The sequence below is a fragment of the Petaurus breviceps genome, unplaced genomic scaffold, assembly GCF_028583685.1.
Source record: "Petaurus breviceps papuanus isolate PSGF00001 unplaced genomic scaffold, PetGlider_PUasm1.0 214, whole genome shotgun sequence".
Classification (NCBI taxonomy): domain Eukaryota; kingdom Metazoa; phylum Chordata; class Mammalia; order Diprotodontia; family Petauridae; genus Petaurus; species Petaurus breviceps.
Genome location: NW_027185863.1, coordinates 16,449,703 through 16,463,420, shown reverse-complemented (window position 1 = coordinate 16,463,420; position 13,718 = coordinate 16,449,703). Strand labels below are relative to the sequence as shown.

The 13,718-nt window shown below is 36.7% G+C and overlaps 1 long non-coding RNA gene across 1 annotated transcript in view; it reads left to right on the top strand.

Moving 5' to 3' along the window:
- The window catches only part of LOC138165677 (uncharacterized), a 19,645-nt gene extending 8,714 nt beyond the window's left edge, over positions 1 to 10,931 (top strand). The window contains exons 2-3 of the long non-coding RNA XR_011169398.1: positions 9,849 to 10,052; positions 10,698 to 10,931. This is a non-coding gene — a long non-coding RNA (uncharacterized lncRNA). The remainder of the gene's footprint in view (positions 1 to 9,848; positions 10,053 to 10,697) is intronic.
- The last annotated feature ends 2,787 nt before the right edge of the window (positions 10,932 to 13,718 follow it).

Below are 13,718 nucleotides of genomic sequence, written 5' to 3'. Positions count from 1 at the left end.
AAGAAAGAAAGAAAGAAAGAAAGAAAGAAAGAAAGAAAGAAAGAAAGAAAGGAAGGAAGGGAGGAAGGAAGGAAGAAAAAGAAAGAAAAAAAATTGCTCTTGAAAATCTCACAACGTAAGGAAACAACATGCAAAAAAAGTACAAATCTCAGGGGTAAAACACTAAGAATTAAGGAAGACTGGGAAAGATTTCTGGAAGAAGGTGGGACTTTGGATTACACATGAAGGAAATTGGAGAAACCAAGGGAAGGAGATGAGGAGGGAGAGCATCCCAGGAATGAAAAGACCAGCAGTGAAAATGTCCACGTAAGAGATGGAATGAAGAACAAATAGAAATGAAACTGGATTACAGAATGTAGAGAGGGGAGTAAGTAAAAGCCAAACAGAGGGTTTTATATTTGATCCTGGAGGTGATAGAGAGCCACTGGAATTTATGAGGAAAGCACTATAGAAATATGATAAGATAGGGGTGGCTAGATGGCACAGTGAATAGAGCACTAGCCCTGGAGTCAGGAGAACCTGAGTTCAACAGACACTTGACACACTTACTAACTGTGTGACCTTGAGCAAGTCACTTAACCCCAACTGCCTTGCTTTCCCCCTCCAAAAAAAATGCAAAAATAATATAAGGATAGGCACTAGAAAGGTATAGGTTTCTATGCCATCTACCAGGTTTGCAACTTCTCTGTAAATTAAGAGTTTGTAGAGCTGCCTAAAGCAGTGATTGGTTAAATGACATGCCCAGGATCATAACCACAATGCATGTCTGAGGTGAGTCTTAAAGTAAAGTCTTCATGTTGAGGCTGGCCCACTATGTACTATATCAAAAAGTACTAGAAAATATTCTGAAATAATGTTAGATAATGAGAGATTACTTTTTCTTACTGGGTTGCTTCCTCTACTGATGAAAACAGATGGTGGCCACAAAAAACCAAAAATCGTGTTTTCAGACATGATGGTTGTGCTGGACTAAAATGAGGAAAGTTATCATTACCTGCAACTAACTCCTAATAAGTTACCTAATTTGGGAATTGCTTCTGAATCCCTTCATCTCCGCAGATACTCACACATAAGCAGAGATTTTTTTAAAAAGTACCTCTCATCTAGCAGGGACACAAAGGAACTGATGTATCTTCCCTGAGACAGAAAGCAAATTATTGGTCCAAAAGGAAAGTTATACACAGACAACAAAGGGAGAAAGAAGTTCTCCACCAGACATTCCCCTTCCCCAAAAGATGCTTTGATCTGCATTCTGACTTCATCAGTTTTCTCTGGATGTCAGTAGCATTTTTCTATCATGAGAGCTTTGGAATTGTCTTAGATCATTGTATTGCTGAGAAGAGCTAAGTCAAACATAGTTGATCATCCTACAATGGCACTATTACTGTGTAGAGTGTTCTTCTGGTTCTGCTCAATTCATTCAGCATTGGTTCATGTAAGTCTTCCCAGGTTTTTCTGAAATCCACTTGCTCATCATTTCTAATACCACAATAGTATTCATTACATTCATATATAGCTTCTTAAACCATCCCCCAATTGAAGGGCATCCCCTCAATTTCTTTTTTTTAATTTTTTAAGCAATTGGGGTTAAGTAACTTGCTCAAGGTTACATGGCCAGATGTTGCTGGGTGGGTGCTAAGTGTCTGAGCCCGGATTTGATCCCCGGGTCATCCCAACTCTGGGGCCAGTGCTCTTACTGGCTGTGCTACCTGGCCACCCTGATCCCCACAATTTCTAATTCTTTGCCATAACAAAAAGAACTTCTAAAATGTTTTCATACACATATAGGTTATTTTCCCTTTTTTATGACCTCTTTAGGATACAGACTTAGTGGTATCATTGGAACAAAAGGTATGCACAGTTTGATCACCCTTTGACGATAGTTCAAAATTGCTCTCTAGAATGCTTGGATCAGGACAACAATCTGTTATGAATTCTCTGTTTATATGGAGTGGAAATCTCCCTCTCTAGCTCCTATACATTGCTCTTAGTTCTGCCCATCTTTAGGGGAGTAACTAAACAAGTTTTGGTATATGAATGAAAAGGAATACCACTGTGCTGTAAGAAATGAAGAGAGACAGTTTCAGTCAGGAGGTGAGTGGCATGTTCCATCTTTAGTCCTATGGACTTATGGTTTGCCATTTCATTAATCAGAGGTCTAAGGGTTTTCAAACTTGTTCTTCTCTATTTTATCATTATATAATTTATTCTTTGTCTTCTCATTTCACTTCGTTACATAAAAGTTTTCCAAATATCCTCTAAGATTGTCCATTTAATAATTTTTGTGGTCCAATAATAATCTTTTACATTCATCTACCACAATTTGCCATCCCTCAATAAGACACCCTTTTTGTTTACAATTTTGACTTCAACCAAAAAATTTTCTATAAAATTTTTTTGTTCGTATTCTTTTCCTTTCTCCTTGGCTTCTTTGAGGTACTGGTCTAAAAATAGAGAGCTGGATTAATACTTAGTTTGGTAATTTTCTGGGCATAGTTTCAAATTCCTTTTCAGAATGGCAGGACCAATTCACACGTCTGCCAACAGTGCATTAGTGTACCTATTTTTCCATGGCCCTCTCTAATATTTGCTATTTTGCTCTTTTGTCATCTTTGCCAGTCCAATGGATATTATATGGTACCTCACATTTCCCTAATTATTAGTGATTTATAGCCTTTTCCCATCAGATCTTTAATAACTTGGATGTCTTCCTTTGAAAACTACCTCTTCACATTTTTTCATCATTTATCTATTGGAGAATGATTTTTAGTCTCATAAACTTGAATCAGGTCCTCACCATTTCTTAGATATGAGATGTTTAACTGAGAAACATTAGATTTTTCCCTAGTTACCTGTTTTCTCTCAAATATTCACTACATTAAATATTTATTATGTTACTATATTTTAATATAACCATTCTTACAAATATTTACTATATTATTATACCATGTTTGTACAAATACTCTTTAATTTTATCTAATCAAAATTGTTCAGCTTATTTTCTATGATCTTCTCTATCACTTAAAAACGAACTCTTACCCTTTCCATAGACCTGAAGGACAATTTCTTTCTTGTTTCCTTAATTGGTTCATAATGTGACCCTTGATATCTTATGTGTTTCATCCATTTGGAGTTTATCTTGCTGTATGGTATGAGGTATTGGTATAAATCTAATTTCTTCCAAACCATTGTTTAGTTTTTTTTTCTAGGAGTTTTTCTCAAATAGTGCATCTGTCCCTATTAATTGGGCTCTTCGAGCTTATCAAATACTGTGCCACTGTGTTTGTTTACTTCAGTATGTGGTATAACCTGTTCCACTATTATTTCTCAATCTCTCCTTCTCTTTCTGTCTCTCTGTGTCACTATGCCTGTGTCTGTATGTCTATATGTCTGTGGCTCTCCTCTTAATGATTACTTTTTTGAAGTAGAACTTAAGATCTGGCACAGATAGACACCCCCTCCACTTAAAAAAAAATTACATTGAAACTCTTGACCTTTTGTTCCTCTAAATGAATTTTGAGGATTTTTTCCCTAGCTCTGTAAAACATCTTTTATGCAATTTTTTTAGTTCAGCACTGTACAAGTGAATTAGTTTAGGTGAAATTGTAATTTTTATTACATTGGCTTGACCTACCCATGAACAATTAGTATTCTCCAGTTGTTTAGATCTGTTGTTATTTCTGTAAATTATGTTTTTTAAAGCAGTATTCAAATAGTCCTTGAAAGAATTTCAAATATTTTATACTTTTTGAGTGAAATTTCTTTTTTTGTCTCTTCCTACTGAGTCTTACAGAACACTAATGATGTGTGAGGATTTATTTTATATCCTTTAATTTAGCTGATGTTATGTTATCAATTTTTCATTTGACAATAGGTCTCTAAGTACATCATTATATCATCTGAAAAAAATGACTTTATTTCTGCTTTGCCTATGTTTATTTACTAAATTCATATGTCTTGCTTTATTGTTAGAGCTAGTATTTTTTTTATCACTATGTTAAAGGGTACAATAATGAACTTGTTGTTCATTGATAGTATAAGTGTATTTTGATCTTTGCCAGTCCTGTTACTATTCTTACAGGTCCATGTCCTTCATCTTCACTTAGTTCCTGAACCCTGTTTCCATCAACTATTCATGTCTTTTAAAAATCAAAGCTATCTAATGAGTTATCTTTGAAAATTCTGAAATAACATTGAGTCATTTAGTTCCCCTTTTCTTCTGTCAGAATCATCGACATTTATTTCTTTAGAATTTCATTCTTGATAGGTCTCCACTTCCTTTGGAATCAATTTTCTCTCTATTATTTTAGGCTATCAGATGTTACTCATTTTTTCCTAACTCCTTTGAAATGAACTCTCTCAGAATTTAAGTTTCACTTCAGACCCCAGCTCTCATTTTATTCTTTATCATAAACCTTTAGATATAGTGGCTACTTCCTCCTAAGCAGTCACCAGTTCCTCTTCATGATTTAGTATCTGGTTATTTCAGAACATTTTGAAGAATGAAATTATCATCTATCCTGGGTTCAGATATTACCCATAAGACTGACAATTTATGTCACTTTGGACAAGTCCTTTACCCTTCTTGGGCCTGATTTACCTCATCCATAAAATGAAGGTATTGTACTAGATGACCTCTGAGGTACATTCTAGCTCTAAATCTGTGATTTCTATGATCCTAAGCATATCAAAAATTTATCAGAGGTATCTATGTGGTATAGTGAATTCAAGAAAACACGAGTTCAAATATGACTTCAGACATCAGTTGTGTAACCCTTTGCAAATTATTTAATGTCCTTGCCTCAGTTTCCTCAAAATGAGATATTTGTAAAGCACTTATCACAGTGCCAAACACATAGCAGAGGCTTTAATGAATGCTTGTTTTCCTTCCTTCCATCTCTTTGGCATAGCTAAAGTTTCAGCATATGTTCAGGTATTTAAAGTTACCCACCACTGCTGCTTCTATGGATGAAATTTGTTTTGTAAAATTCTCATATATTTGCATCTTCTATCCATGTGGTTGATAGAATAATCCCATAATGATTTTCCTTCTGCTTCTCCCTCCATTCATCCTCAACCACATCTTGTTCATGGATCTGCTCACATGACTAGATCTCTTTAATACACGGTGCTATTCCACTGACACTTTTGTTTATTTAAGTGCTATTTCCTGGTGATATCTCAGTGGATATCTCCCCCACTTTTTTTGGCGATTGGCCTAGAAAATGGAAGTGTTTGATTTGCATACCATATGAAATAAAAACGACTTTTAGCTGCTCTGGGAGGGCTTATTTCAGTACAAGCTGGGTGGAGAGTCCCAATTATGGTGTGAAAGAGAAGCAGCATTAAAGGGGGGGGGGGTTGTCTGCCAAAGTTGCTGACCCTTGTGCGTGATGCCTCCATTTGGCATTAGGCTTAAATAGTTGACCTAATTATCACCACCTCATGGAAAATAGTGTTAATCAAAACATTTAGGAAAAAAAAACAAAGTTACAAGCTTTGGGAATAATTTTTTCTTATGAAAAAATAAAATAAAATGAAGGCTTAAGGGTAAGTCTATTTCTCATACAAGGAACAAGAAATAAAGCTGAAAATGTACACAGTATTGTCAAGCTCTACCGAGCAGGATTATCCTATTAATTATGAATGACATTGTAATGTTTAAAATAAATACAAAATTGTTTCACTCTCACCTTTAGTATCTCCTGAAGCAAATGTTTTATTCCCAGTGATAATCATTATTGTACTGCTCACATCCTTGAAGGATTTGAAAAGCTGAAGAGATATTATACCTTCCCAAAATGTAATGTTGTCTTGTTGACATCCTGTTTTCCATTATGAACTGTTATATTATTTAGTGGGAGGCAAGAGAAGGAAGGAAGACTGAAGTTCTTTCCCTAGCCAGAGAAGAAGATATGGAAAGCAATGCTGAGAAGAAATTAGGATAATTGCTAGGACTCATGAACCTCCTATTCAATTAGATCTGGACACACAAAAGGACAAAGGGCTCCCAGCTTCTATCCTTAGTGTCTACAAGGTTCTGCAATCCAGTGGCCACTTTGCACATGTTAAAATTTTCAAATACTACCTTCACTTAGTGTGTAACTAGACACTAAGAAGATTCTTTCTCTAAGAGAATATCATATTTCAGTCATTGTAACTACAAAGGTTTTAGTTGAAGTCAGTTAAAATTATCGTGGGTTATTCTTGCTTGGAACCAGTTCTCAGGAGCCAGGTAAAATGGGTTCATATATCATTCACTTTCTTCTTCTTCAAATTCAATTCAACAGGAATTTTTAAGTGACCACGATGTTGCAGGCACTATATTGGGCCCTGGGGACGCAAGGTAGGGTGGGGGTGGGGGTGGAGGGAAGAATATCTTTTGTCCTCAAGAGCCTGACATTTCACCGGGGGATGATGGGGAATAGCATGTTCACAAAACAAGAAAATATAAAATACATACAAAGTATAAAGTAATTTGAGCAGAGAGAATACATGAAACTAATAGCTAGACTAAGGATTCACAAAGACCTTGGGTATAAGCCAATAAAAACTGAGCCTTGAACATAGCTATTAATCCCAATAGGCAGAGGTGGAAATGGAAGACTGCAAGGTGTATACAAGGTGTAGAAGAAAGTCTATGTGAAGGTTTGGATGTATAAGGTTTTTAAATGTCAAACCAAAGGGTCTGTACTTTACCTAGAGTCCATAAGCAACAATTGGAGTTTTGTTTTTTTTTTTAACATTTTGATATAACAGTCCTATGTTGCAGGAAATCTAATTCTGTATCCTTATAGATTAGGATGGATTATGTAGAAAAAAGACTAGAGGAAAGGAGACCAAATAGGAATCTATTGCAAAAGTCCAGGCAAGATGTAATGATGGCATGAACTAGGGCATGGTCATGTACTTGGAAAGAAAGGGACAGATGCCATCAAGATTTGGAAGGTGGTTGGCTATAGGGGCTAGAAAGAATAAATATTGTTCTGAGATTTTTAGCCCAAGAGACTGGGAAAATTATGGCATCCTTGAAAGAAATGAGGTCTGGGAAGTGGGAGGTGGGGTGAGGGCGTCAAGAGAAAGAAAAAGACTTTAATTTTGAATATGTTGAGTTAGAGATGCTCATGGGACATGAAGCAGGAGGCTACTGAATGCAGAAAAGGGATCAGGACTAGATATGTAGATCATTGAGTTATCTGTAGAGAGATAACAATTATATTCATATGAAAGAAGGTCGTAGAATGATAGAATAGAGGGAGAAGAGAGTAGGGCCCAAGCTAGAGCACTGGTTTCAAGACATGGATGAAGATACAGCAGTGACTACTGATAGGGAATGGACAGACAGGTAGCAAGCAAATAAATAAATAACAGGGTTAGGAGGATCTGGGGGAGAGAGAGGCAACAGGTAGACAGAATGCTTAATACTGTCAAACACTACCAACAAGAATACAAACCCAGAGAAAGGCCATTGGATTTAGCAATTAAGAGATCATTTAGTAGCTTTCAAAGATGTTTCAATCTGGTAATAGTGTTGGAAGTCAAAATGTGATGGGTTGAGAAGCAAGAGAAATATGTAAGAATGGAAACAATGTCTATGTTATTCCCACTCCTTTCCTCTTTGGCTCTTGTTTCTGTTGTTAGGCCTTCATTCTCAAAGAGGAACCATGACATCATGTGGGTGATGTCTTGACAATCACAAATTTATCTTGAAAAGATAAACCTCCTTATCAAGATCATACCTTTACACGTTAACTTGATACCATCCTTTCCTACTTCTCCAGAAGACTGCTCCCATCATCATCTCCCCTTCTCTGTATTCTCAAGTCTCTTCTTATCTACTGGTTCATTTCCTGCCTCCTGTGAACATGCCCAAGTCTTCAAAATCTTTTTTAAAATCCTCACTAAATACTACTCTTCCTACTAACTCTCATTCTGGATCACTTCTCCCTTTTTTTGGATAAATTCCATTAAGAAGTCATCTATATACAATAACTTACTTCGTTTGTTCTCACTCTTAACTCTCTTCAATCTAGCTTCATTACTCCATTTAACCTCCTCTCTACGAAGTTGCCAATGGTCTCTTCTTCATCAGATCTCACGGGCTTGAGAGGAGGGGGACTCAGAGTACAGAATGAAACATACATTTTTTGGACTTGGTCAAAGCTGGAACTTGTTGCTTTTGTTTATCTGTTGGTAGACTGGGCCTCCCTGTCTTATGCAGTCTGGAAGTTTATAAGTTAACAAATATTTATTGAGTGCCTATTATGTACCTGAGATAAGAATACAAAAAAGGACAAAACGATCCTTAATATCAGGGAACAAACTCACAGTCTGATCATCATAAAAGCTTTGGACCGTACTGTTTCCAACCTGGGGCTAATTGCCTTTTCTTAGACAACCTACAGGTCATCTGCTCCTGGGAGCTCATTCTACGGTTGCTGATCTTAGTACATACTAATTGGCATAGAGCATTGCAACTCAGAATTCCTCAGCTCGAGAGAACTCCCAAGTCTTAGCCTTTCTGGTAGCTGGGATGACAGGTGTATGCCACCTCTATTGGGAATTTCCAGTCAGTAATACCCACCTGGGAATTTGTTTTATTTCACTATTCATATTTGTTACAATCATTTTTTCCCAATGGGAGGAAAAGATGGGAAGGAAAGAAAATAGATTTCTGTTGATTGTAATGAATAAATAAATGAATGGATAGCTAGAAAAATGTATGGATGGGGTGGCCAGGTAGCACAGCGAGTAAGAGCACTGGCTTCAGTGTCAGGATGACCTGGGGATTGAATCCGGGCTCAGATACTTAGCACCACACCCAGAAATAACTGTCCGTGTAACCTTGAGCAAGTTACTTAACCCCAATTGCTTTAAAAAAATTAAAAAAAAAAAGAAAAATGGATGGATAGATGGATGGATAGACAGATGGATAGATAAAAGATAGGTAGGTAGATAAATGGATAGATAGGAAAAAACATCTAGTGTCCTTTTCTCAATACTCATTTTCCTTTGTCTCTCTGTAGCATTTGAAATTGTGGATCATGCTCTCCAGAATGTTCTCCTTTCCTTTTCATTCTCCTTTGTGAGTCATCATTCATGTAACATCCACAATAAGTGAATGTATTCCAAGGTTCTATTCTGAACTCCCTTTACTTTCCTCTCTCTGTGTTCATTTGGTGATCTCATTAGCTCCCTTAGTTCAAATATGATCACCATACATATGACTTCCAGACCTATATATCCAGCACTAATCTTTCTCCTGATATCCAGTACAACTGTATAAACTGCATATTAGACATTCCAAACTGGTTTCCCATAGGAATAAAAAACTAAAAATATCTAAAGTATAAATCATGTTCTACCCTAAACCCATACTTTATCAAAATGTCCTTATTATTATTGAAATTATCACTATTATTCCAGTTACCTAAATTCACAAACTTGCTATCACTCTTGATTCTCACAAATCCCATCTTTCTATAATGAGGAACTTCCCAATGATCCTATCCCTTATGAACAAGTACAGAACGCTCAACTCATGGAATGCCCACGTGAAATTCATAGCACGGGGAGACATTTTGCAATTGGTTTTGTTCTGCTAGCCATGTGATGACAAAGGGCCTTTTCGGGTCAATCGACTATGTTAATCAAACTCGAGGAAGGTAGAGCATTAAAAGGTTTGGTTTATTTTCTTCCTGCCTGGTGCCCTTGGAGTGGGGGAGAGAAGGGAAGAAACAATGTTGTAAACAATTAGTGCTTGGGCCTTCACCACATGAGGTCAACATGCAGCCCTTGAATAGGGGCTTCAATACTTAGTTATCTCAAGATTTGTTTTTTCTTTGCAGGTGAAGGAGATTGGAAATTACTACAACCTTATGAGCTTTGAGAGGTGTGAGAGTCAAGTCCATTCCAGAGTTTGCAGTCAGAGGATCCAGCAATGAATCCCTGAAGTGGGGAAAAAGCAACCTTTGGGACCTATCCCAGTGGTAGGTGAGGCAAAGACTCATTCAACTGTGTAAAAATGGTAGACTCTACGCTATGAAGAAATTGTAAGTCTGGGCCCATGGTCCTCAAGAATTGAGGCAAAATAGGAGAAAGTATATCCCCAGAGTTCAGGGGAAGGGAAATGCTTATGCTTTTGCTATAACTGTATCATTAAAGTAAATGCCCCATTTGTAAAAGCTAATCAGCCTTAATTACTTAAATAGTAACTGGGGTGTGATGTTAATAACTGTCAGCTAATATGAGGGGAGAGAAAACACCAGAAGAGAGGTTTGAGCCAATAGCATTAGGGAAAAGGTACTCCAAATCCTCAGGGGTATCTCTTAGGATATCTGAGGTAAAGATGTAGCCACTCTGGAAGAGACAAATGTTTCATTTGTTAATTCATTTAGATAAATTGAAAGACATAAGGCTGTATATTGTTACATCCTTTCTTGGAATGACTTAAAATGTCCCAGAATTATCATGACAGGCTGAGATTTCTTGTCATTTGATTTTTGTCTCTTGTTGAAGACACTGATGTGTTCTGTCCCTACCCATCTCTGAAATTCAGTTCTTTATTGGTTTCTAATTAATATATTTGCACTAGGGACCTTATAATAATATCTCAATCACTTTATACTTTAGAGTTTGCCACCTGAGGGTTGTAAAGGGATAGAGATATAACAAATATTTTCATCACCATTTTACAGAAGACAGAACTGAGACTCCGAAATGTAAAATGACTTGCCAATGGAAGAAAAGCAGCTGGAATTTGGACCCAGGTTTCCTGACTCCAAGACTAAGATTTTCCAACTATAGTTATTCCATCTACATTGCAGTGTTTCAGGGCACAGCTGCCCTGCAATCTGGAAAATCCACATAAAATTTTTTAGCCCTCCCTTTGTACCAGAGAATAAATCTGAAGTATTATGGTATCAAAAGATAAAATATGTTGACATTACACAAATACTATACATGTTTGTTATGCATTTCTGAGTTTCCAAACTTTTTCTGTGTCACCTACTGGTCTTTGCATGTTGTCTTGCAGCTTTCTTATGCCAACCCATGATGTACTGAAACCACAATGGGGAAAGTCACAAGGTGGAAGGGATATTCACACTGTTTTGCATTTCACCTAACAGTTAACACAGTGTCTGATACAGAGGGAGAATTGTGGGGGAAAAATCTTAGGGATGGATTTCCTAAGTTCAGTGACACTTTCTGACTTACTCAGTTTTTCTTCTCATAACAAAGACAAGATTGTACAGGGGAGCTGTGTGTGCCTTAAGTAGAGGGGTTCCAGTGATGACCCTCTGTGCAAAGAATGGAAATCTGAATGTGACTTCTGTCTCAAGACCAAGTTTCAGGTAGTAGCTGAAATGGCTTCACATGTCATCCTCTTGCATGTGTGTGATGGACTGAGGATGCCTGAAACATAATTGGTTGATTTATATAAGAAATGTTGCTATTTGTCCTTTACCCTATACCGTATTCAGCTAAAGTCATGAATAATCATGAGAATTTTTACTGGATAAATATAATAGATGATTAGACATAATTATTTTTGTAATAAATAATCAAATCATAGTTTGAGGAAGATTTGTTTAACTCAATTTCATCAGCTCCATCACCTACAAGCAAAAGCTACTGCAAAAAAAAATGAGAAAACCAGAGAAAACACTGGTATCATTTAGTTTTTAATGGCTAAAATGATGCTAAGAAAACCATTTATTCAATACCATCTAGACACATATTAAAATTAACTCTCTTTGAAAATATGAAAATAATGGCTATGCATCTCTACAATACCTTAAGTTTTGCAAAGCACATTACAAAGATTTCATTTCTATCCTCACAACAATCCTGGGAAGTAGGTGTTATTATTATCCCTGTTTTTACAGATAAAGAAACTGAGGAAGGCAGTGACTAATTGATTTTCCTCTGGTCACACAAGCATTTGAGGTCACATTTGAACTCAGGTCTTCTTGACTTTACAACCAGTGTTCTATTCACTGCACTATCTAGTACCTTAAAAACAGTACCTACATCGCAAATGTCATTGAAATACACTTATGTAAATTTTGTTAGTGGGAAGACAAATGACTTTAATTTAAAGTTCTACTGAATATTAAGGTCATGGTGGTCTCCAACCTGTTTTGCAATAAGATTGTGCCCTTAGCATGCTTTGTTGCTCCCATCCCAATTTCAAGAGGGATCATGGTATATTCCTTCACTGGTCTGTCTGCTGCTATACTATGTCCTAGCCTCACCTCCAATTTCAGGCACAGGATATCTGTTTCAACTTCTTCCACAAGGTAGACTCTATCAAAAAAGTCCAAAATACTGTGTCTCCTGATTGAAACCTTCCTGCTTAGGCATTTTGACCCAAAAGGAAGGTAAATTTAATTCTCTGAAACTTTTTTTTCCCCTTTAAGGACCATACCTTAAACCCAAATCACAATGACTCTCATTGATTGGCCAATAATAAGTCACAGACCAAACCCCACTTGGTCATTCTTTGGGCCCTGATTGGCTCAGAGTGAATGAAAATAGCTCTTGTTTCTCTATTGTCCAAAAACCTGGAGGGTCTCCCCCCCATTGATTTTTTTTAATAGGTAAAACAGGTCATTCTCTGCCTTATTTCTTATCTAGTCTTTTTTTTTTCCTATTGATTCACAGAGCACTTTAGTTTTAAAAAAAATTATTACTAATTAATTTATTTACTTTTGGTTTACAAAATTCAGTTTCAGAATCCCTTTGAGTTTCAAATTTTCTCCCCCTCACTCTCCCTGCCTCCCTGCCCCCCCCCCACATGGCAGCATGCAATCAGATATAGGATCTACAAATACCTTCACATCAAACATTAGTCAGGTTGTAAAGAAGGATTATAATCAATGGAAAGAACAATGGGAAAGAGGAAACAAAACAAAACAAGAAAAAGAAAGAGAGCAAGTATTTTGCTTTGATCTGTATTCAGACTCTGTAGTTCTTTTTCTGGATGTGGACACATCTCTTTCCATCGTGAATCTTCTGGAGTTGTCTTATAACCTTCCATTGCTAAGAGGAGCCCTGCCTGTCAAAGCTGGTCATCACACATACATTGTGTCTGTAATTGTGTACAAATTTCTCCTGGTTTTTCTCTTCCCACTCAACATCAGTTTTTATAAATCTCTCCAGGTTATTATGAAGTCCATCTGTTCCTCATTTCTTATAGAACAAAAGTATTTCACTACATTCATATACCACAACTTGTTCAGCCATTCCCCAATTGATGGGCATCCCCTCTATTTCCAATTCTTTGCCACCATGAAAAGTGTGGCTATAAATGTTTTTGTATATACAGGTCCTCTTCCCACTTCTATGATCTCTTTGGGATACAACTCTAGAAGTGGTATTGCTGGGTCAAAGGGTATGTACTTATTTATAGCCCTTTGAGCGTAGTTCCAGATTGTTCTCCAGAATGGCTGGATCAGTTCATGACTCCATTAGTTTTCCAATTTTTCTACATCCTCTCCAGCATTCATCATTTTTCTGTTTTGTCATCTTAACCAATCTGATCGGTAAGATGTGGTACCTCAGAGTTGTTTTGATTTGCATTTCTCTAATGTATAGTGATTTAGAGCATTTTTTCATATGGCTATGGATATCTTTAACTTCTTCCTCTGAAAACTGCCTGTTCATATCCTTTGACCATTTATCAATTGGGGAATGACTTGTTTTCTTACAGATTT